We start from the raw sequence: 23042 nt of genomic DNA, 5'->3' as shown, positions 1-23042 counted from the left end.
AAGAAAAATGGCAGGATGGCTTTGGTTAGCAAGGGAGAGTGTTTCCTCATCCGAAAGGATAAGTACTTTGTACCTGAGATGCTGCGTGCATCCAGGCTTCACTTTAAGAGGGTGTTGAGAAGAGTGGGTTCCCAGGGAGGATGGGATGAAGACCCGTGGCTCAGGATGGTGGTGGGATGAAGCAGTTGAGCGCAGCTTGGAAGAGAGCAGACTCTGGACATAAGACCACATCTTCAAGTACATGCGGGTACTGCCTTGGGAGAGGGTTGGGCCGTCTCTCTGTGGCCCCAAGGCCACAGTGCTAGGACGAAGCCAGGGCAGAGTGTCTCAAAAAGAAGAAGGCAACTCCATGGCCTGAGCGTTTCAGAGACGGGAGGGGCTCACCTGTGATGTCATCAGCTCGTCATCTGTGGGGTTGCTGGACATCAGGCCGTGTGGGGTGGGCTTTGTCAGTGGCTGACGGTTACACGGGGCTGCTATTAGGGTCTGCGGCAATTCTGAGATTCTGCAGTCAGGCCCACTGTGTGGGCTGTGAGGTTCCACGGATGCCTTTCACCAAGTGCACACAGATACCCAGATTTCACCACGAGAAATTTTAAAACTCTTGAAAGGAATCAATAGAAGAGGATGTGAAGCTTCTGTGGAAACAGGACGGTGGCAGCCTCTCCACCGGTGGTGTGGAGTGAAGTAAGCGTGGGGAGGGGGCGCTGGTGCCTGGGGTTGGTGAGGAGACCACAACGACTGAGGTCCAGGCTGCAGCACACTGCACGAGGCGGCATGACTGAGCCTTCCCGAGTCAGTGACACTTAGTGAATGGCTTGAATATAAGTGGCTCAAATAGTTGGCATCTTAAGTATGCAAGATATTGTGTCGCTTTTGTCAGTTATGACAAAAAAATAAACACAAAGTTTTGGCCTTAGACAGTCAGGGAATCCTCGTTTCGTACAAAAGATGGAAAGACATGATTTCCATCCTTGAGGATATTTTCAATCCCCGAAACTTTAGAAAGGTTTCAGACCTACAGAAAAGTTGATAAATAGCACAAAGAACAGAGGTATACCCTTCACTGTATTTACCTATTATTCACATTTTGCTGTTTTATTTGCTTTATCTCTTTTGAGCTCTGTCTCTGTGCCCGTCTCTCCCTATCTCTGTATATCACCCAACACTGTCAATACATTTGCTTATTTGTTCTTTTTCATAACATACACAGGATACCTTCTATTTATACCACAACCAGCATGAAACCTACTGGTTAAAGTTCAAGATTTTTTTGCAGTTCTTTTTGCCCTTAAGATATATCCCACTTAGGGTATAGAGTTAGAGAACTTAGAAATTATTTGAATTAATTCTTTATCATGTGTGGATATGTTAAAATTTTATAAAGATTTAAAGTCACTTATTTCTGGTTGATTCAGTTTTTAATGTTAAGATTTAATTTTATTGTTTGAAGAAGCAAACAATGTTCAAAAGTAAAACCTGTATAAATACGGTATAGTCAGAGGCTCACAGAATGTTTTAATGTTGCACTGATGGTTTGGGGAGAGAGATGGTTGCTGCCCTGATAGCAAACTTCTGAATGCTCTGCCATTGCCTTTACACTTTGAGAGACAGCATAGAATGAAATAAGGCAGGATTGGGGGTATTGTATTAAAGATTCTTAGAAGGAGGATGAATATGTTTTGTAAAACTAGATTAAAAAAGATTACAGGATACAAAAGGATTTGTATTCAAAGGTTTGATCCAATTATATCGAAACAGCAACAACTTTTTATTTTCAGGAATACACCCAGAAATAAATGTAAATGTCTATAATCATGTAAGTACTCTTAAATTTTGTTATAACGTATTCACTAGATATAATCTGTCTTTCATCTGTCTCTAGCTGTCTCTAGCTGTAGGGTATTCTGACCTTGACAGGGCAAATGGTGTTCAGAATTCTTACTGAAAACTTTGCTTGAAAAATGAGAACAGTTTCTATCTACAGGACGTCCTGTAATAATTGGTTCAGATTAGTGAATAAGTGACAGTAGTCTGTTTTCAATAAGAAAAAGTTATACATCTGATAGATCACAGATTACAGGACATCAAAAGTGATGCCTTGTAAAATTAAATGTTTGGATGGACTTAGCTTGGATGGAAAGGAAAATCACGATTCAGTTGCAAGCTGCCAAAGTCACTTGCATCAAAGGAACAAAAGTTTGAAATCAAGAATGCCTGGAATATAAATAAAAGATCACAAATAGCATACAACTTAAAATAATCACTTTGTTGATTTGTATAGATCAATCTCCCAAGGATTTTCTTTTCTTTGGGACTGGTTTTTGGATTTTTCCTACTCATACAAACAGTGAGTGTTCTATTGACTTTCAGGATTTCAGGTTTTCTCTGGTGCTGGAGTACCTCAGATGAGGCTTACGTTCACAGCACACATTCCCTTCAAGCTGGAGATCAGAAGACTTCCGTCCTGCATATGTGCACGTTACCTTACTTTAAACATTCAAAGGCAGGAAACTGACAAATATAAGACATTGATGTTGACATAAGAGGGCCTTGTTGTGATTAGAGCTGATTCTCCAACGTGGAATATTATACCCAAGAGGGAATATGTACACCAAAAGCACAAAGGCACTGAGTACAGAGATTGTATATCTCCCAGAAGTATTCACTACAACTTGATGGTAGTTATTTAGAACTTTATTTCCACCAGAAAATGAATATGGCTATTTTTGGAGGAAAATGAAAACTTTTATGAAATTTTTAAGATAAATATAGAGACTTCAAATTATTAGAAGCACTTTCGTGGAAAACATGTGAGAAGCACTAAGAATTAGACATGGTTGTTTTTGTTTTTCTCTTGTGTATTTCAGACAGTAAGATAAGACCATAATTAAACCACATGTAGTGAGTTGGACAGAACTGAATGATATGTGTGTGTGTGATTCATATCAAGATTCTTCTCACAAGGAAAAGCCTACTCCCGTCATATGGCTTCAACATTACATTTTACCAAAATTTTTACCAAAGAGATAATAACGAATCTTGTGGAAACACTTGATCATTAGTTAAGATGACATGATCTTAACCATAAAAAAAATAAAGGAAACTACAAATATCAGTATTAATACTTGATTATACCAAGTTTGTTTTACAAAATCAATATGTAAAAATCAGCTGTATGTCTAGATACCAGCAACAAACAAATAGAAATGAATTAAAAACTGCTCTTTCAAATAACATCATACATACCAAATAATTAGAAGTAAATCTAACAAAATTGGACAAGAGTGCCACACTTAAAAATCTTAAAGCTTTATTGAGAGAAATTAAAGAAATCCTCAGTAAATGGAACGATAGACAATATTCATGATTGGAAGACTCACTAATGTAAAGATGTCAGCAGCCTCAAATTACTCTATTAAAGAAATAAAATCTATGTATTCAGCATAATTCCAGTAAAAAAAAATACAATGACTTTTTTTGTGCAAATTACCACATTGATTTTAAAATCCACATGGAAAGACAAGTTAAAAACTGGCCAGTGAAATACAGAAGAAGAACAACAAAGCTGTAAAATGTATACCGTAAAAGTGATCAACACACTGTGGTACTGTCTCAAAGATCAAAAGACTGACAAACCAGAGCAGAATAGAGTCAGAAAAGACTTAGGAATAAAAGACCTCTAGATACACGATGAAGCTGATGCTGCAGTATAGTGGGGAGGGGGTGATCTTTCCAATAAATGCTACTAGGTCAGTTGGGAGCAACATGAAGGTAAATGTTGATTTCTTCCTCACGCTGTACAAAAGATAAACAGTTCCAAATAGATTACAGATTTAAATGTGAAAGTTAAAATAATGCTTTCAGAGGAAAACATAGAACACCTTTATGATTTTGATTAGGCAAAGGTTAATTTTAAAAGATACTAAAAGCACTAACCATATGGAAAGAATTGATACATTGGACTTTATTAAAATTAAAAACCTCTGTTCATCAAACAACATTACTAAACCAATGCAAAGCAGCTCACATGTTTGGAAAAATGTATGCAATGAATGTATCTGACAAATGAATAAACCATTCTAACACAGAAAAACAAAGTAGAGAAAAAGTAGAGATGAAAAGTAGAAAGAAAAATGTAAAGGGATTCCAACTGTCTGTGGACCTCTGTGTCTTTCTTCTAGTTCCGCTAATCATACACACAAGTTTTCTCACTGAGTTGTATGTACTGGGATGCTGCCACTCACCACTACTTTTGTAACATTGTAGTTCTGTGATAGGACCTGCTCTTGGTGTAGAGTCACGAGAGAACAATAAATTGGATTTCCTACTTTAGTGAAAATAATCTAGTATTAATCTGAAGTAGATTGTGATAAATTAAGATGCATATTTTAATTCTTAGAGCAATCACTAAGAAAATGAACAAAGGAATTAAACATAGCACACTAAAAAATATTTATTTAACTTAAAAAAGGCAGTCAGGGAGGATCGAGGAATATAAAGCCAGAAAACTTGTAGACAACAAATAAAAAATGTATATGCACTTAATAATAGAACCTCAAAATACAGAAAATAAAAATTGATAGAATTCAAAGGAGAAATAGAAACTTAATCATAGTTGGAAATTTCAACAAGCTATTCAATAATTCACAGAAAATCTATACAGAAAATTAGCAAGGATATGGAAGACTTGAATGACACTGTCAACTAACTTGACCTAACTGACATATATGTGGAACATGGCACCCAGCCACTGAAGAATGCTTTTCAAGTTGGTGGACATTCTCCAGGGTAGACCGTATGTCGGGACATAAAACAAATCTTAATAAATGTAAAGAACTTACTCATACAAACTTTATTCTTTGAACATAACAGAGTTCAGCAGAATCGATAACAGAAGAAATCCGGGAAATTTGCAAATATTTACAAATTATATAGCACACTTCTGAATAACCCATGTGCCAATGAAGAAATCACAGAGAAATTAGAAAATATTTTGAACTAGTACAAATGGCAACAGACCATACTAAAATGTATGGGATGATGCTAAGGCAGTGATTAGAGGGAAATTTACAGCTTTAAGCACCTGTATCAGAAAAGAAGAAAGCTCTCCAATAAATATGTGAGCTTCCACCTTAAGGAATGAGTGGAAGAAGAGCAAAGTATTCTAAAAACATAGCACACAGTGAAAAAGAGAAAGTAACAAAAACGTGAGCAGAAATAAATAGGATAGAAAATAGGAAAAGCTTAGGAGAAAGTTAGTTCAGTTAAGTTAGCTCTTTGAAACTTGGGACTTTGAAAACATCAGTAAAATTGACAAAACTTTCACTAAACTAAGAAAAAATCAGAGAGACAAATCAAGATGGAAAGAGGGGACATTATTACTGACCCTACGAAAATGAAAAGGAATATAAGGTGCTATTATTAACAACTTTATACCAACAAACTGGACGAGTTGGAAGAAATGGACAAATTTCTAAGAGAACACAAATTACTAAGACTAACTCAGTTCATTTCTGAATTGCCCTAACAGAAATAAAAATTCAAATTTGTAATCAAAAGCTTCCCACAAATAAAAATCTAAACCTACATGGATTCACTTTAAATATATTGTCAAATATTTAAAGAAAAAAATAACACCAATCCTTCACAAACTCATTCAGGAAATAAAGATGAAGGAACATTTCTCAATTTATTCTGTGTGTTTTTTATGGTCCTGGTACTAAAGCAAAGCAAAGGTATCACCCACAAAAATACAACTACAGATCAATTTCTTTCATGATTATATATGGAAAACTCCTTAACAAAATATTAACAGTCTGAATCCAGCACCATAAAAGGGATAATACACTGTAACCAAGTGAAATTTATCGTGGGAATGCAAGGTTGGTTTATTATCTGAAAAATCAATTAATGTAATATGCATATTATCAAAAAGATAAAGAATAAGAAAAATTACCTCAAAAATGGAGACGAGGTATTTGACAGTATTCAACACTCATTCATGATTAAAGCTCTCAACAAAATAGCAAAAGTGAAATTTCTATCCTGATAAAGGGCAACTATGAATAATCTATAGCTATAGCTAACATCATACTTAATGGTGAAAGACTGGATGTTTCACCAATAAGATCAGAGAGAAGGCAAGAATATCCACTTTTGCCACTTTTATCCACTACTGTAGTGGAGGTTCTACATGGTGGGGTTAAAAAGAGGAAGGAAGAAAGAAAAAAAATACAATAAAGCAAATTAAGAGGTAAAATTGCCTTTACTCAGAGATGTCCTGAAAAATATTTGAAAAATTCCAAGGATTACACACACACACACGCACACGCACACGCACACACACACGCAACTATTAGAACTAATGAAGAATAACACCAGATTAATATATACAAAGTCATTTTTTGTAGCAAGCAGTGAACCACTAGCAATGGACAATAAAAAAGAAATTGAGAAAATAGCTCCACTTGTAATAGCATCAAAAAGAATAGAATACTAAAGAATAAATTACCAACAGATGTGCAAGATTTATACACTGAAAGCTGCACGTTATTACTGAAAAGAGATATAAATAAATGGAGAGACATTTTATGAGTAGAAGTCTTAATATCATCAAGATTGCAGTTGTCGCCAAATTGATCTATAAATTCAATGAAACTCTATACAAATCCCAACACACTTTTTGGGTAGAAATTGACAAGTTGATCTTAAAATTCCTATGGATCTTAAAGGATAGACAAAACAATTTGAAAATGAACAAAACTGGAGAATTTGCACTATCCAATTTCATAACATATTATAAAGTCTTAATATACGGTGGTATTGGTGTAAGGATAGACGTGCAATAATGGAACAGAACTGAAAGTCTAGAAATAAACCCAGAATGTAAATCCTTACCTATTTATTTTTCACCAAGATACTAAGGCATTTCAACAGGGAAAGAATGAAAGAACATCCTTTTCAACAAATGGTGCTGGGGTTATTAGACACCCTTGTGAAAAAAAGAAAAAAAATAACTTACATCCTTACTTAGATCACCCCATATACAAACACTAACTCAAAATGAATCACAGACCTAAATGTAAGAGTTTAAACTATATAATTTTTATATTATTAAAAATAGAACATCTTCATGACGTTAGGTTGGGCAAAGAGTTCTTAGATTCAACACCAAACTCACAACTCATGAAAGGGAAAAAAACTGATGAATTGAATATCATAGAAATTAAAAGCTTTCACATTTCAAAGCACCTCATTACAAAAATGAAAATATAAGATACAGACAGTGAGAAAATGTTTACAAATTATATACCTGGTAAAAGTCTTGTATCCAGTGTATATAAAGAACTCATACAACTCAATAAGAAGATGAACAACCCAATAAAAAATGGACAGAGGATTTGAACAGACAATTCAGTGAAGAAGGTAAACAAATGGTAAATAAGCACATAAAAATATGCTCAACCTCCTTGGTCCTCAGGGAAATAAAAATTAAAGGCACAGTGGGATACCAGTATACCCGCTCTAGAATGGTTCTAATCAAAAAGATAGACAACATCAGGTATTGGCACAGATGTGGAGAAACTGGAACCCTCAAGCATTTCTGGTGGGAATGGTCCATGTGCTTTGGAAAACAGTTTGGCATTTTCTTAAAAAGTGAAACAAAACCTTTTATCTATCCTAGCAATTGCATCCTGGAATTCAATCCCAGGAAACTGAACACATGTCTATGCAAAGGTGTGTAGGTAAATATTCATAGCAATATTATCCTTTGTAGCCAAAAAAATAGAAATAACCCAAATGTCCATCAGCTGGTGAATGGATAAACAACGTGATTATATCCACGCAATGGAGATCCACCAATAAAAAGAGATCAGCAAATTATAAGTATATGCTACAAAATGCATGAGCCTCAAAAACATCCTAAATGAAAGAAGCTAGTTGCAAAGACCACATATTGTATGATTCTACTAATTTGGAATGTCTAGAGAAGGCAGATTTACACAGGGAGAAGGCCCCTCAGTGGTGGCCTAGATCTAGGATCAAAGAGGGGAATTAATCACAGATGGGCAGGAGGGAATTTACTGAGGTGAGAGAATGTTTATTAACTGGGTTGATTACTAAGATCATTAAATTGTACACTTAGAAGGGGTGAGTTTTATGGTGTTTAAAATATACCTCGATAAAGCTGCTAAAAATATGGATAGTCTCTTTAAAAGATAGACAGGTGAAATTTTTGTAATTTCCTTTGATTGAATTCTCAGGCCAGCCTTGATTACACATCTTTTCATCTTCCCTGAGAAGGTGCCTTTTCAAACCCTGTACTGGTACCTTTGATAACTATGAAATCTTTTCATTAAGCCTGTAGAAGCTGAGGCCCTTCTAAGTATATACCGTTATGTACCTTGAAGAGCTAGGAGGCCATAAAGGGTTGCAGACACACAAACCCATAGAGGCCCGTGGGGTTTTCTAGACTTCCTGTGCTCTGGAGCCCCGTGCATGACACAGACGTACAGCCCACACAAACCCCTCTTCTGTATTCTTCACTCGTGGTGTGGACACCTCTCTGCCCCCTTCGGTGCTGCGCTCCCCCGTGTCATTCTAGACTCTCCCTCACAATGACCCAACTTCCCAGGACACGGGGCTGCAGATGCAGGGAGAATGGAGGTCGCTGGGTACATCCAGATCTCATGCAGGTATTGTGCTCTTCTGGGATCCCAGAGCCCAGGAGGCAGGGTTCACCCGGCTCAACCCTGGTGAGCGTCACCTCCAGGACTTGTTATAACACAGATTCACTGACGCACGCCCTCCCCAGAGTTCCTGATCCAGCTGGTCTGGCCTGGAGCCTGAGAATTTGCATTTTTAATACGTGCCTCCCTTGGTGTTTTTGGTGCTGCTGGTCTTGGGACCACCTTGGAGAACCACTGCTTTGAGGTGCTCATTTTCTCACTTTTTAAAAATTTTTCCTCCCAGTCAAGTTTAATAAGAGAAGCACACAGTGGAGCCGTGCAGCTTTAGGCAGGAATGAGATCTTTTTGAGATTTTGATGCATTTTTGTTGTTTTTCTAGAGATTTTAGAGTTTATAGAAATATGTAGTATGTAATATTTTAAAACTTGAAATCTCAGGGCAGAGAAAAAATGACTGTTGAATGGCAAGTGAGAAAAAGTTAGTATAGACACATGCTCCGCATCACCCTGGTTTCATAACAGCTCGTTGTTAAAGACGGCCTGCAGAGTTGACAATAAGTTTTCTAGCAGCCGAAGCAGAAAAGAGAAACTTAATAAATATCACCTACACAGAGAAACACCCCAGAGGAAATGACTTCCTAATAAGCAATTTTCCTAAAAAATAATACCTAAATAAAGTTTTTTTCTCATTCCAATTTACAGTCTCTGGAGGTGTAGAAGTGTTTATTATTGGCCTTATTTTTTATGTTAAAAAAAACTAAAATGAAGAGAATTGAAATCCGATCACAGTGATTTTGTAACTTGCTGCTATAAGCCATATGGTATATTTTTTCCTGGTTCAGTGTGCTTACCTTTTTTTCAATTTTATTGAAGTACAGTTGATTTACACTGTTGTGTTAATTTCTTCTGTACACCAAAGTAACTCAGTTTTATATATATATTCTTTTCCATTATTGTTTGTTACAGGATATTGAATATAGTTCCCTGTGCTGTACAGTAGGACCTTGTTGTTTATCCATCCTGTATATAGATTACATCTGCTAATCCAAAGCTCTCACTCCTTCCTTCTCCCTCCCCCCTCCCCCTTGGCAACCACATGTCTGTTCTTTATGTCTCTGAGTCTATTTTTGTTTCATAGATACGTTGATTTGTATCATAGTTTAGATTCCACATGTAAGTGATATCATATGCTGTCTTTCTCTGTCTGACTTACTTCACTTAGTATAATAATCTCTAGGTCCATCCATGTTGATGCAAATGGCATGCTAAATAGATTTTTTAATGTCAAAGCTTTATTCACCTTCTTGTTAGTGTTTCCCAATGTAGACCAAGAACTTAACTCCAAAGTCCTAGCGGATTTCTTATCCGTGTGTTTACTTACATTTTGGTTTAGTGGGAGTAAAGATTCAGATCGTATTCCATGAATCCTCACAGAGCCCATTGAGCATCGATACTTATGCTTTAGAGAAGCACTTGCATGCCCCATGGTGTTCCTCCTCCTTCGTGAACTGTGAACTAAGATCAGCTCTGGGTTTGCTGAGGTCCACTCTAGGCGAAGATGCTGGGTGTCCTGAGTGCAGACGGCTCTCAGGTCTGCTCACGTCTGACAAGTTAGACACAGAGAAGGGTTGGGTCGGGGCTGATCTCTTGATTTCAGGAACTTAATTTGTTTTCATCTCCTCTGGAGACCTTTGAATTAGCAGCTCCTCTTTGCAAATTTGTGAATAGCTCAAAAGACACTTTTGTTTGCAAACATTGGGGCAAAACCTTATTTTTTAAGATAAGTAAATCAAGTTAGACACAGACTGCCCTGAAGTCGTCGCTACCCAGTTATCACAATGAAGTGCTTTCGTGAGTTAGATGCTCACAATGAACCTGGGCAGAAAGTGTATGACCGTGGCTTTATTTGCATGTTTCCTAGAGTCTGGATGCATTTGGCTGTGGATTTTAGACCAATCTGGGGCTCAGGCCACAGACCAGCCTCCACGAGGCTTGGCCACTTCCAGTTTGCATCGTGCCCTTTGAACTCGCTGAGGACCCGCCTGGAGTCCCTTCCCAGCCTCCCCCTTTTTATAAAGACTGGCACTCGAATGTCCTCACCTGGAAAACCTTCTCTGTCCTGTTTCCTACAGGAGGTTAATTCCCCTGTGTGTCCTTCTCACAACCCAGAACCCGAATCACGTGTCTTCTGATGTAATTAAGCCTGTTCCTTTGTTGAACTTTTGGCTCTTTTGTTGAACGCTGGGTTCTTTTTTTAGATTTTTGTAGAGGAGTCTGTGTGTATGTACGTGTGTGGGTGTGTGCTTATATATTGCTTTTATAAAAGTTAGGGGCACTTATTATATATTTTACATCAAATACAAAGATGAGTAAGGTTCTGGTTCCTGCCCTTATGAGCTCACCATCTAGACGGGGAAGTGGTCTGTAAATAACCTGTCTGCTGCTTTCGTTGAATGATGAGGAAAGTGGTGAGGGAAGCAGAGGAAAAAAACTGAGTAATACTGCAGTAAAACATCACCATGCGTGTGGCCTCTATTTGCTTTTGAATTATTTCATTAGGATAACGTCACAGGAGTGAGATGATTAGGTCAAAGGCTTGGAACAGTTTCATCATCCTGGTACATATTTTGCCGTGTTGTTTTACAGGAGGTCGCGCACAGTGTAAAATCTCTGGTTCTATGATAAAATTGCTAACCTTTCATTAATTTAATTTATAGAAAATTGTGCCCATTGTTTGAATATTAAGACTGAAAACTCTACAGTATTTCGATGCTATTTTCCCTACAATGTGTTCTACTTCTCTCCCTTCTTAACAAAGTAACGTTAAAGAGAACTCTCATGGTTCTCGATTACTGAAAGTCACTGATGTGAAAACCAGTTATTGGACTGCCCCGTTACACAATGAGGGCTTCAGAGTAAGAATCTGATCAAGTAACCTGATTTCTCTGTGTCGTTTCTGGAAAATGGACATATTAAATGTAGCTACATCTGTGGACGTTTTGTGACAATTAACTAACATGATGGATTTAGAAGAGTTTCATTCATTCAATCAGCAGATATCCATTGACCCTCTGCTGTGTGCCAGGAGATAAGATGGCAATGGGAAAGACCATGGGCGGGGAAGGGGTGATTTCCCCAGTGGGGAGGAGGCTCTGAGGGGGCCGGGGAGGATTGTGGCCCCAGGGGTGGCTGGGCAGTGGAGGGGTGAAGGTCCCCCTGTGTGTGGGCTGGGATAGCCCTGCAGGCCTGGAGGTGGAAGCAGAGCTGGGGCCTGCCAGGCAGGGGCACAAGGATACATTTCCAGCTGTATTTCACAGGCAAGGCCCTTTGTCCTCTAGAAGATTATCCATTCATACTCCTTCGCCATCATTCATCTGTTAAAAGCCACTTGGTCATTAATCCAGTGGTCTCAGATACCTCCAGACTGTGTCCTCAGCAAAAGGGAAATCAATTTTCACGAGATACAATAAAGCCATTCATCCAAGGCAGGCAGATACCTGTACCCCATCCACCGCTTGATCGATGGTGCCATTACCAGAGGTAACTTGGAATTGCATCCAGAACCCTTCCATGGGATGCGTTCTGGTAGAAATGAGCTGTCGGTGGCTGACAGCATGAGACACATGGCCCTGTGGACAGCTCGCCCAATCTCCAGGAGAACAAGGCGATGAATATTCTCAGCCAGGGCTTCCAGTGGGTGCGTCCACGGGATGTAAAATACCCTCTTTGTTGATCAGAATATGCATTCTGCTCTTACACTAACAGCAAAACCCAACCTCTTATTTGTATTTCAGGAAGATAAGCTCCAGGTATAAAAGAGCCCATTACCCCAGGAGGTCCCCCTAAACCACCGGTTCTGAAAATTGCATCTCATCTTTTCTCAAACAAATGCCTTCGCTTAAGAGTAGTTACAATTTGGTAATCCTGACAGCTGTGAACTGAATTTATCTTTAATCACACATTCCCTGAGTGTCTAAGGAAAGCACGTCAGCCATCGCTGAGTAAAGCATTATTATAGGAGAGAAAAACATCACCGCTCTTTACTTAGGAGCGCTCACGTTAGATAATAAGAATGATAGGCCTCTGAATAGAGTGTCTGTATTTTAACCTGTGTTATAACCTGACTCTCATAACTCTGGATAAAAATGCGGTTTGGGCAACTTTTGGTCACCTGAGGCGGTGAGGTCACGGTGGGTACCAAGGTACACTTTAAACTTCAGCTCCTGAGAGCACCAGATGCTGGTACATCTGAATCCAGGTCACCTCTGGAGAGACAGGCTAAAAATGGGTGGACTTTGAAACAAGGCAGACTTTTCTGACCATTAGAACTCTTCGTCAGCAGTGTTCAGAGGCTGGGGAGCCCAGTTCAGAGATAAGTACTTTCCACCTTGGACCGGATGACTGAAAGAGCACTTCAGTGCTAAAACTGATTATTCTTTGACACTAATGCATACACTAGTCAGGATGTCCCAGGCATCCTGACTCAGCAATCCACTTTGGTGGCACAGAAAGGACAAGCTTCCTTTCTTTGGTTAATTCGGACGTTATCTTTTTTTCTTTCTCATCTTCTGTTATGTCACTAAGTCATTCTGTAAATTAACAAGATAAACAGTTAAGACAAGATAAACACTTATTCTTTGAAGAACAAAAGAGAGAAGACCCCGTATCACCTTCCTCTAAAGCACATGGAGAGAAACATAAAAACCAGGCAGGGCGATCGAGCCTCCCCAAGGGGCCTGGAGCTGGCGGCAGGGTTGCTGGCTCTGGTTCCACCCACCCTCTGCTGCTGCCACATCTGGACCTCGCTTTCCTTATCTGTAAAAGGGAATAGATAAAATAGGGAAGAATATATATGAACTTGCCTTTGCAAATGAAAACCTGTTATATATCTGTCATTTAAAGGAGGGCTATGCCTTAGCAAACAAAATACATGTGATTAATATTTACAAAAAGCCTCAAACATTTCCCCCTAAAAGCCCCAAATTCATTTATCTCCGAATAATTAGATTTTTGAAGCCCCCTTGCCGCCCCTTGGACAGGCCCAACACACACATAGCCGCCCAGCTTGCCCACAGGGCCCCCGCCTCCCCGCCACGAGCCTTCCTGGGCTGAACCTGCCCAGAGCTGTGGCCACACTTCACCTGCTTCTCTGCAGTTGCTCCCTCCACCTGGAAGCCATCAGAAGCCTCTGGAACCAACAACTCTACCTGTTTCCAAGGGCCAGTGCTGATGTCTGTGTCCCACGTTACATGTGTTCCTCACCTTCCTATCACAGGAAGCATTGCGGCCCCCGGACCTTTGTGTTCGCCACCCCCCAGGAGTGATTCCGTGTTGGCCGGCTTTTTCCTGTGCGGCCGTGGACGGCCCCAAGGCCAGGGCACAGGACTTGCTCATTTCATCCTCCATTCTTGGCTGTTTAGAATAAACTGTCAACTATATTGTTTCTTTACATGTTTCCAAGGTCTTAATCCCTTCTAAAAAGACCGAGCTTCCTGCCTTTACTTTGAGAGACTGACCGTACCAAGCTCCCCCAAACCCTGGAAGCAAATTTCGTCGTTTCAGCTCTTGTAAATACCTTCCTGACCCTTGACCCCACTGCCTCTTCGGGCTCTGACCCATTTCTGAGTGCCAGGAACATCTCACATCAACCACTTCAAACCCCAGGCTTCAAGAAACAATGATCACCAAGGCAGCCTGCTGTTCATTATGTAAAATACAGCATCGGAATAATGAAGATGTGAGACTGTTCCCTCTGGCCCTGTGAGTAATGAAAAGCCTCCAGGAAGGGCTCATTCATTAAGATTTTATAAGCAGGGGGGGAATAAAAGGATATTTGTTTTAAAGAAAGCTATTTTCATCCAGTCTGGTCTTATTTTTAGAGGACATTTGGAGAGAATGTAAATTTATTTTTTAAAAACAATAAAAATGAAATCCAGCGCCTGCAAAAAGTCTTTCACCTGCCGGTAAGATGCTTCAGTAGTAACGTTTTGTTCACACATTCTAATCAAACAGACAAGAATCTGATTTTTGTTCTGTGTTCTGATGGCATGTTAATCTGTTTGAGTGCCTATATGCCGGGAATCCAGAGGAAAGCTGAAACTGGCTGTTCTTCCTTGTCATTAAACTTAGAGTGATTTACAGCACCTCACTCAACAGGCAAAAACCCAAAATGTCAAAAGCCTTTGTGAAATTACCAAAAAGGTGAACATGGACAGTCCTACCCCAAGGAAGCAGCACTCTGGTGGCGCAGGAGTCCCTGAAAAGGTGATTGGACAGGGATGAGACACTGAGCTGTGTGCCCCCCATTCCCCCACCCCACATGGAAGTCTGAATAATGCTTTACTGTTTGGCAAATAATGATTTCCCTAGCAACGAGCACAAAAAAATTTTTTTTTTTAAAGGGATGAAATTAGGAAGAAAGTGAACATTTAACAGACCTTTAGTATTGATTTTCTGTTTCTCAGAGCTATTGAAGATGAGCCTGTAATTTGCACAAACTTTGTCTAGTCATTTTAGAGAGCTGTAGTGAATTCACTAAGCAGATAGGAATAAACTAGAAAACATCCATCTGTTTAAGAAGTATCAGCTTGTAGTTCATAAGTTAGTAGTCATTTTAAGAAGACCGTCTAAAGACGATGATTTAGGGACTTTCCTGGTGGTGCAATGGGTTAAGAATCCACCCGCCAATGCAGGGGACACAGGTTTGAGCCCTGGTTCGTGAAGATCCCTCATGCCGCGGAGCAACTAAGCCCACGCGCCACAACTACTGAGCCTGCGCTCTAGAGCCCGTGAGCCACACGGTTGAAGCCCACACACCTACAGCCCGTGCTCCACAACAAGAGAAGCCACCGCAATGAGAAGCCTGCGCGCTGCAGTGAAGAGTAGCCCCGCTCACCACAACTAGAGAAAGCCCGCGCACAGCAACGAAGACCCAAATGCAGCCATAAATAAATAAATTTAATTAAAAAAAAAATAAAGGCAATGATTTAACAGGCATGACAGCAGAAAGCGTGACTTACCTGTCACCATCTGAGCCATGGAGTCTCACTGAGAGCCACTTACTCTAGATTAACCTTGCTCCTTTTCAATTGCAGGGTTTTTTGTATCTGTGGGTTTTTTGTATTTGTACAGAAAGTAAAACATAGCTGTTAATATGCTGGCTCCAATAGCAGTAGAAAAACATAGTAAAAACTTAATGTCAGTGTTGCATCAGTTTTCCGTGTGCTTTAGATAGAAAATCAATTCAGCTACTTTCACAAACAAAATCAGTTGTCTTTTTTTTTTAATTCAGTTTCTGGAATCAAAGCAAAGCTTTTGGAAATTGAAATCAATTAAAATCAAATGCAAAACATCTAATGCTATTGCTAATTCTGTTTTAGGTGCATTTTCAAAATTCGATGTTGAAAGTAAAATCATTTTTGACTGCTACTATGAATACATTTTTAGCAGAGCAAAGCATCATTATAAAAACATGACCTACCTAACGTAAGGAACCAGTAGGGTAGAAATGCATTTGAAGTTGACTGGAGTACACATATTATTCATAATTGTGTCCAAACAAATTGATATCCTAGAAATAACTGTAGAAGCTATAATTGTCAAAAGTATTAAATAGTTTTCTAAGCATGTCTTTTTGTGAGTAAAAAAAAAAAAAAATCTCAGCTTGGCTAGTGCCTCTTTTGCCAGTTAGATTTTTTCTTTAGAAATGGTTGAACCTTGGAAGAACTACAGTGAAGTCAGTCTAAGTGCTTTGCAACATTTTTTGACTTATTTCTGTAGATGAATTCTCTGTATTTTGGCTGCATGTTTCTTTCAAAATCAACTGGAGATCCTTAATCAGTATTCAACAAATAGATTAAAAAGTCTTCTGCTTTTGAAGTTTGAGAAGGTTACCATTGTTGCAACAAAACCTGTGAACCAGACAGTGCGGAGGTGTCTCCAGAACACCTGAGGGAATGACACAGTGGGACCTCCATGTGTATTTAAGGTTTAATTTTCAAATTTTCTTACTGTGTTTTGGGCTGTATCAGTTTGTAGGTAGAATGTTTTGATTGAGCTTATATGTTTAATTGGATCTCTAGATATTTTGTGCTGAGAAGGCCCTTGATTTTTCCAACATTTGAACTCAGTGACCACTCAAAAAAATCAGAGATGAATTATTTGGTGCTTTTGTCTTCAAACCTATTTATTAAGGAAAGTTCCTGTACAGTGCTATAAAGATAGTACCTGTGAAAATATTTGGCATATCCATGAAAGTAAGTGATTAAAAAGGAGGATGTTTTCCATTTAACAGATTTTCTCTAAGTTTACCCAGCATCTCAGCATCTGTAGAGAGAGAGCATTTTCTTCATTAAAAATAATACTCTTCAGAAGAGTCAGTTTAATGCGCCAATAATTCCAGATGTATAAAACCATAAAGTGTGACCTGAAAAAAATGCAGATGGTTTAATGAAACATTTAAAATAACAAGACTATTGGGGAAAATAAAAAAGCTCTCAAAAATGCGATTATATAGTTAAGAAACGGAACGGATTTTATGAAGTATACCAAAAGGAAAAAGTTTTCTTGACCCTCTTAGGGTCCGTGGCTGGGTCTGAAAAGAAAACTGACAAAGACAGATTAACAGGAGAAAAAGCATACAGACTTTATTAAAATTTTACTTGTACGTGGGAGCCTTCACAAGAGAATGAAGATCTGAGGAATCGATCAGAGCAGGAGTCGTTTCTACCTTTAGGCAAATAAACCATAAATTAGTGAAGAGTTGACAAGGAGTTTGGGACTAAGGATAGGTAAATGATGGAGTAACTAGGAAGATAAGGGCGAGTTTAACAAGTTTGTTTGTACAGATTTTTCTTCATGGTTCAATCAGTTTTGTTTTATCATGTATAAATTATGTAGTGTTTTTACTTTAGTTTTAGTGTTTTTTAGTTTTTTTTAGCATTTTTAAGTTACGTATAACAAAAAGCCCCCTTTTGACTGTGTGGTACAATTCTCAGTTATCCCTCCCCAAATCCCCAACCCATACACCCTGTTCCCGAGCAACTGCTGACATGTTTTCTGTCACGACAGTGTTTGTAACTTGCTTTTTATGGAATTTCATACACCTGGAATCAGAGAGATGAGCCTGCGTCTGGCTTCTTCCGTCTGCTGTGTTTTTGAGATTCATCAACACTGTTGTTGCATGTATCAGCCACATCCTTTCCTTGTTGGGTAGCATTCCATTGTGTGGACACACCACATTCTATTATATTCCGTTGTATGGATATGCCACATCGTACTATATTCCATTCCATGGTCTCTAGTAAAAGCAAGCCATTCCTCCGTGGGAGGTGTTGGGACCTCTGTAGGTGGGGTGTGTGTTTTCTAACTCAGGAGTGTTAGAGCCTGAAAAAGGAAGAAGTTGGGATGGGAGCTTGGTAACTGCCCATGGAGTGGACTTGAGAGATTTCAGCCCTGATTTCAAAACAGGATCAGCACAGCACTCGTGACACAGTTACTCCATATCCTTGAAGACACTTGGTTTGACAGTGTTTACTTTTAGAAGTTCTGCTAGTTCTAGTAGACGTAAATTTGCTTTTACCTTATGACTGCTGAACATCTTTGCATGTGGCCGATGACCATTTGCACAGCTTATTTCGTGAAGTGCCTTTTCAAATCTTTGGCTCAATTTTTGTTGAGTTATTTGATCCTTATTATTGACTTGAAGAGGTTAATACAAATTTTTTGATAAATAGTGAACATTTTCTCTCAGTCTGTGGATTACAATTTCATTCTCTTAATGGCATCTTTCAAACAGCAGAGTATTTCATTTTGGTGGCAGCTACTCTATCAGCTTTCCTTTTGTGGGTTATATTTTTTTGTATTCTGTCGATGGCACATTTGACTAACTCAGGTTACAAAAGTTTCTCTTGTATTACTTTTAAGAAGTTTTGTGATTTCAGGTCTCAGACTCGTTGTCTGTAATACATACGTTGTGTAGATGGTGAGAGGCAAGGGGTAATGTTTGTTTTTTCCCCAAATTGATATCAAGTTGTCCTGGCACCATTTGTTGAAAAGATTATCTTTTCTCCATTGAATTATTGTGACATTTTTGTCAAAAATCAGTTCACCATATAAGTTTGGCCTATTTCTGGACCATCTTTTTTTTTTTTTTTTTTTTTTTTTGCGTTACGCGGGACTCTCACTGTTGTGGCCTCTCCCGTCGCGGAGCACAGGTTCCGGACGCGCAGGCTCAGCAGCCATGGCTCACGGGCCCAGCCGCTCCGCGGCATGTGGGATCTTCCCGGACCGGGGCACGAACCCGCGTCCCCTGCATCGGCAGGCGGACTCTCAACCACTGCGCCACCAGGGAAGCCCTGGACCATCTATTTTGTTCCATTGATCTGCACACTTATCCTTATGCCAGCGTCGGACTCTGGATTACTGTAGAATTATTTAAATCTTTTTTTATAGATTGCTTTGGACTTTGCATTGTCATAAAAATTTTACATCAGCTTTCAGTTTCTACAAAAAGACTGTTTGGATTTCGATTGGGATTGCATTGAGTTTATAGATCAGTATTGGAGAGTAGACATCTTAACTAGATTAAGTCTTCCAGTCCATGAACATAGCATCTCTCTCCATTTTTTTAGGTCTTCTTTAATTTCCCTCAGTGATTTATAGTTTTTATTGTATAGGTCTTGTACTACTTTTGTTAATTCAATTCTTCATATTTTTCCTAATATTAAATAGCAATGTTATTACAGTTTATTTTCCTGCTGCTTCCATATATAAATACATTTTATTTTTGTTTATTAATCATTGTCTTACCACCTTGCTAAATTCACCAACTTTGTGAGATTTTCAACCTTTATTTCTTCAGTTATTTTTTGTGCTGCTTTTTCTCTCTTCTATCCTTCCTGGACTCCAAGTACACAAGTGAAAACTTCTTAAATTGTCCCACAGGCTTTGAGGGTCTGTTCATTTTTCCTTCACCTTTTTCCTTTCTGTTTTTCACTTAGATAATTCCTATTGATACACCTGCAGGTTCACCGACTCTTTCTTCTGCCTTCTCCAACCTGCTGTTGAGCTCATCTGGCGAGTTTTTTTTTTCATTTCAGTTATTGTGCTTTCAGCTCCAGGAATGTTACAGAAGTACTTTTACAGTTCTCATTGCTCAGTTTTGACTCTATATGTTTACCCATTGACTCATTAAGACCACATTTAAAAAAATTCTTTCTGCATATTTTAATACCTGCTTTGATGTCTTTGTCTGCAAATCCGGCATCTAGACCCTGTCAGAGTCAGTTTCTGCAGCCTTTTTCCTTCAACTTGGGGTAGACATATTTGTGGTTGTTTCTTTTTATAGCTTCTCATTTTGGCTTAAAAACTATGTATAGAGAGAACGGATAAGCAACAAGGTCCCACTGGAGAGCAAGGAGAACTACATTCAATATCATGTGACAAACCATAATGGAAAAGAATATGAAAAAGAATGTATATATATATATATATATATATATATATATATATATATATGTCACTTTGCTGTACAGCAGAAATTAACACATTGTAAATCAACTATACTTCAATGAAAAAAAAAAGAACTGAGACTTCCCTGGTGGCGCAGTGGTTGAGAGTCCGCCTGCCGACGCAGGGGACACGGGTTCATGCCCCGGTCCGGGAAGATCCCACGTGCCGCGGAGCGGCTGGGCCCGTGAGCCATGGCCGCTGAGCCTGCGCGTCCGGAGCCTGTGCTCCGCAACGGGAGAGGCCACAGCAGTGAGAGGCCCACGTACCGCAAAGAAAAAAAACTGTACGGTGTAGATAGGATGCTGCAGCTCCTCTGGATCTGTTGTTGTCTGAGGATCACTGGCACCCTGCCCCCGTGGGCACTGGCTTTCCTGGACTCACACTGTACCTGTGGCTCTCTCCTGTCAGGGCAGGGGCTCTGCCCCAGGCCTTCGTGCCTTGGCTGCTCGTCCCCAAGCCCGATGTCCTGGGGTCTCCCTGTGCCATCTGGCCCCGCACTTGTTCTGTCCCTGCTGGTGCTCAGGCCCAGCCTGTCTGTTCCCTGCTTCAGGTTTCTCTCCCCACTCCCCACATCTCTGCCCATCACACCTGTGTCTTCGGACGCCTCCAGCCAGGAAGGCTTCAGCCTACTTCTGCACGAGCCGCACGCGTGTTGGGAGATGCATGCAGCGTATTCACAGACATTACGCAGGGCTCTGTCCTTTGGGATGCACTCCCCCTCACACACCTCCTTCTGGCCGGCCTGTCGGACTCTCCGCCACAGATGCTTGCTTACTGGTCGGCCAGGAGACAAGTAGACTTTGTGCTCAGCTTTGGCATCTCACCTTTGTGAGGCTCTTTAACTGCAAGGACTTCCCCCCTCAATTTCCAGCTTTCCCTGACTCTGTCCTGGAGGCAGTAACACTGATTTTTCTGCGACTGGAGTAGCAAGTGGGTGTTGGGATCACCATCGGCAGAAAGACACAAACCCATGATTCTTACCCTTTGTTCTCAGTGTCTGCTCAGAGCAAAGTCTCTCAGGCTTTTGTCTGCTCTTGGTGACTTTCCAGTGCCTTCTAATTGTTATTCTTTTCTTCTGGTTTTCAGCATTTTCATCTGTAGAGGATTTTTCAACTGTACCACCACCATTACCAAAATCTTCTGCTTTTAGTTTTCAGGATGAAGGTATGAGGATTCTTTAACAAGCCGTACTCTGTATTCTCACAAAACCTGATAGTCAAAAATGAAAATAAATTGCTAAACATCTTAGAACATTTAAAAAATTGATCATATACTAGGCCCCAAATGAAATACTGATGGACTTCAAAAGGTAAAATTTATAGTCAGTGATTTTCAGTTGACTAAACCAGGTGTGATTCTAAGGGTAGGATATGCAGATCAACAAGCCGCAGTCTGTGTCTGGGAGTACACGCAGGTACGGCCTTAGGAAAGTCCAATGAGACAAAGAAAAATCCTCCTCTCAGTTATTTTTAGCTTGAAGAAGAAAACCATACTGAAATTATACACTGTTTAGAGATGAGTGGAAATAAATATTGCATGTCAAAACCAGTGATATTTTTTATCATTAAAGTTTTTTACACACTGTGAGACTGGTGGGAAATTTTCAGTAGTTACATGTAAAAGGTCTTTAGTAGATTTCTTAGGCATCTGGATCGACAGACTGAAGCATTTCATTGAAAGTTTGGAAAACATTATCACAAAACCTGCCTTAAGTTCTTTAACGGAGTCTGGCAGTTATATAAATATACGTGTGTGGTTTTCTTCAGCAAGTACTATGTATTATTGGCCTTATGGTAAGTCTGTTATTACGTGAATTCAGTATATTTTCTTAGGTAAAATTTTCTTCTTCAGCCACTCAGAAAAAACTAGTTCATCCACAATTATTTTGTGTTTGTCTTGTATTTACTTACACATCAGTGGCATCTTGTCCTTATTACCTTCACAGGTTTTCATATGTTTATTAAATTTTCAGATATTTTTATTATTTTTTGCTTAGCCTGGTGTTTTCATACTCTGATAACACAATTACATATCTCGGCTTGCAATTGTATTTTTGAGTAGGGCTTGCATTTTTCTTTGTTTAGATTTTATGGAGCTTTTAACATTCTTGGGTTTGGTAGTCAATTCCGAAGCTTTCATACTTATGCAAATAGAATGAAGCTTTGTCCATTCTAGAACTTTAGAATATGTATTTTGATTTTGTTTTTTTTTTATACTCAGCAAAGTTGTTTTAACCAGCTTTAATTTGTTTTGTTCACCTTAAATGCAGGAGTATCTTCTTTTTGTGGAATAGTCTAGCCCATTTGAGTGTTTTATTAATACTGACCCATTTTCCCGTATGTTCAGCATTGTTGCTGGCCTTTGTAGTCTCTTTTTGTTTCTGTATTTATTACTTATTGGAACAGTACCCTCTTTTCTTTGTATGAGACAAGAGGCAATTGTATGTGACTAAATGTATTTGCTAAGATTTATGATGTTCAAAGAAGTTGCATTCGTTGTTTTCTGCCATTGTTACCATCACATCCTATTTTTAAGACTAACCACGTTTAGGAAGTCCGCTTTGTACAAGGAACTATCCATGGTCTCTGCACGTAATGGCCCAGGTACCCCACCATCCTCCCAGGAGACTTCTGTGGTGGGGACAGGCCCTCTGGGCAGCTCCCCACATCTTAGTCCTTCAGTTTTCCATCAAGAAATGCAACACTTTCCCCAGAATTTTCTGCGAATACGTGTCCAGAATGAACTTTGTTTGCTTCTATGTTCCTTTAGTGAGGCATAATTTAGGTACAATACAATGCACAGATCTTAATCATCCAGTCTAAGTTTTGATAATTATGTC

General features: G+C 39.3%; 1 protein-coding gene across 1 annotated transcript in view; it reads left to right on the top strand.

Moving 5' to 3' along the window:
• Nucleotides 1-23042, top strand: part of VWC2 (von Willebrand factor C domain containing 2) — a 114015-nt gene that overhangs the window by 22864 nt on the left and 68109 nt on the right. The window lies entirely within an intron of this gene.

Source organism: Phocoena sinus, chromosome 9, assembly GCF_008692025.1.
Source record: "Phocoena sinus isolate mPhoSin1 chromosome 9, mPhoSin1.pri, whole genome shotgun sequence".
Taxonomy (NCBI): domain Eukaryota; kingdom Metazoa; phylum Chordata; class Mammalia; order Artiodactyla; family Phocoenidae; genus Phocoena; species Phocoena sinus.
The sequence above is the reverse complement of the archived record's forward strand: the minus strand, read 5'-3'. Positions and strand labels throughout refer to the sequence as shown.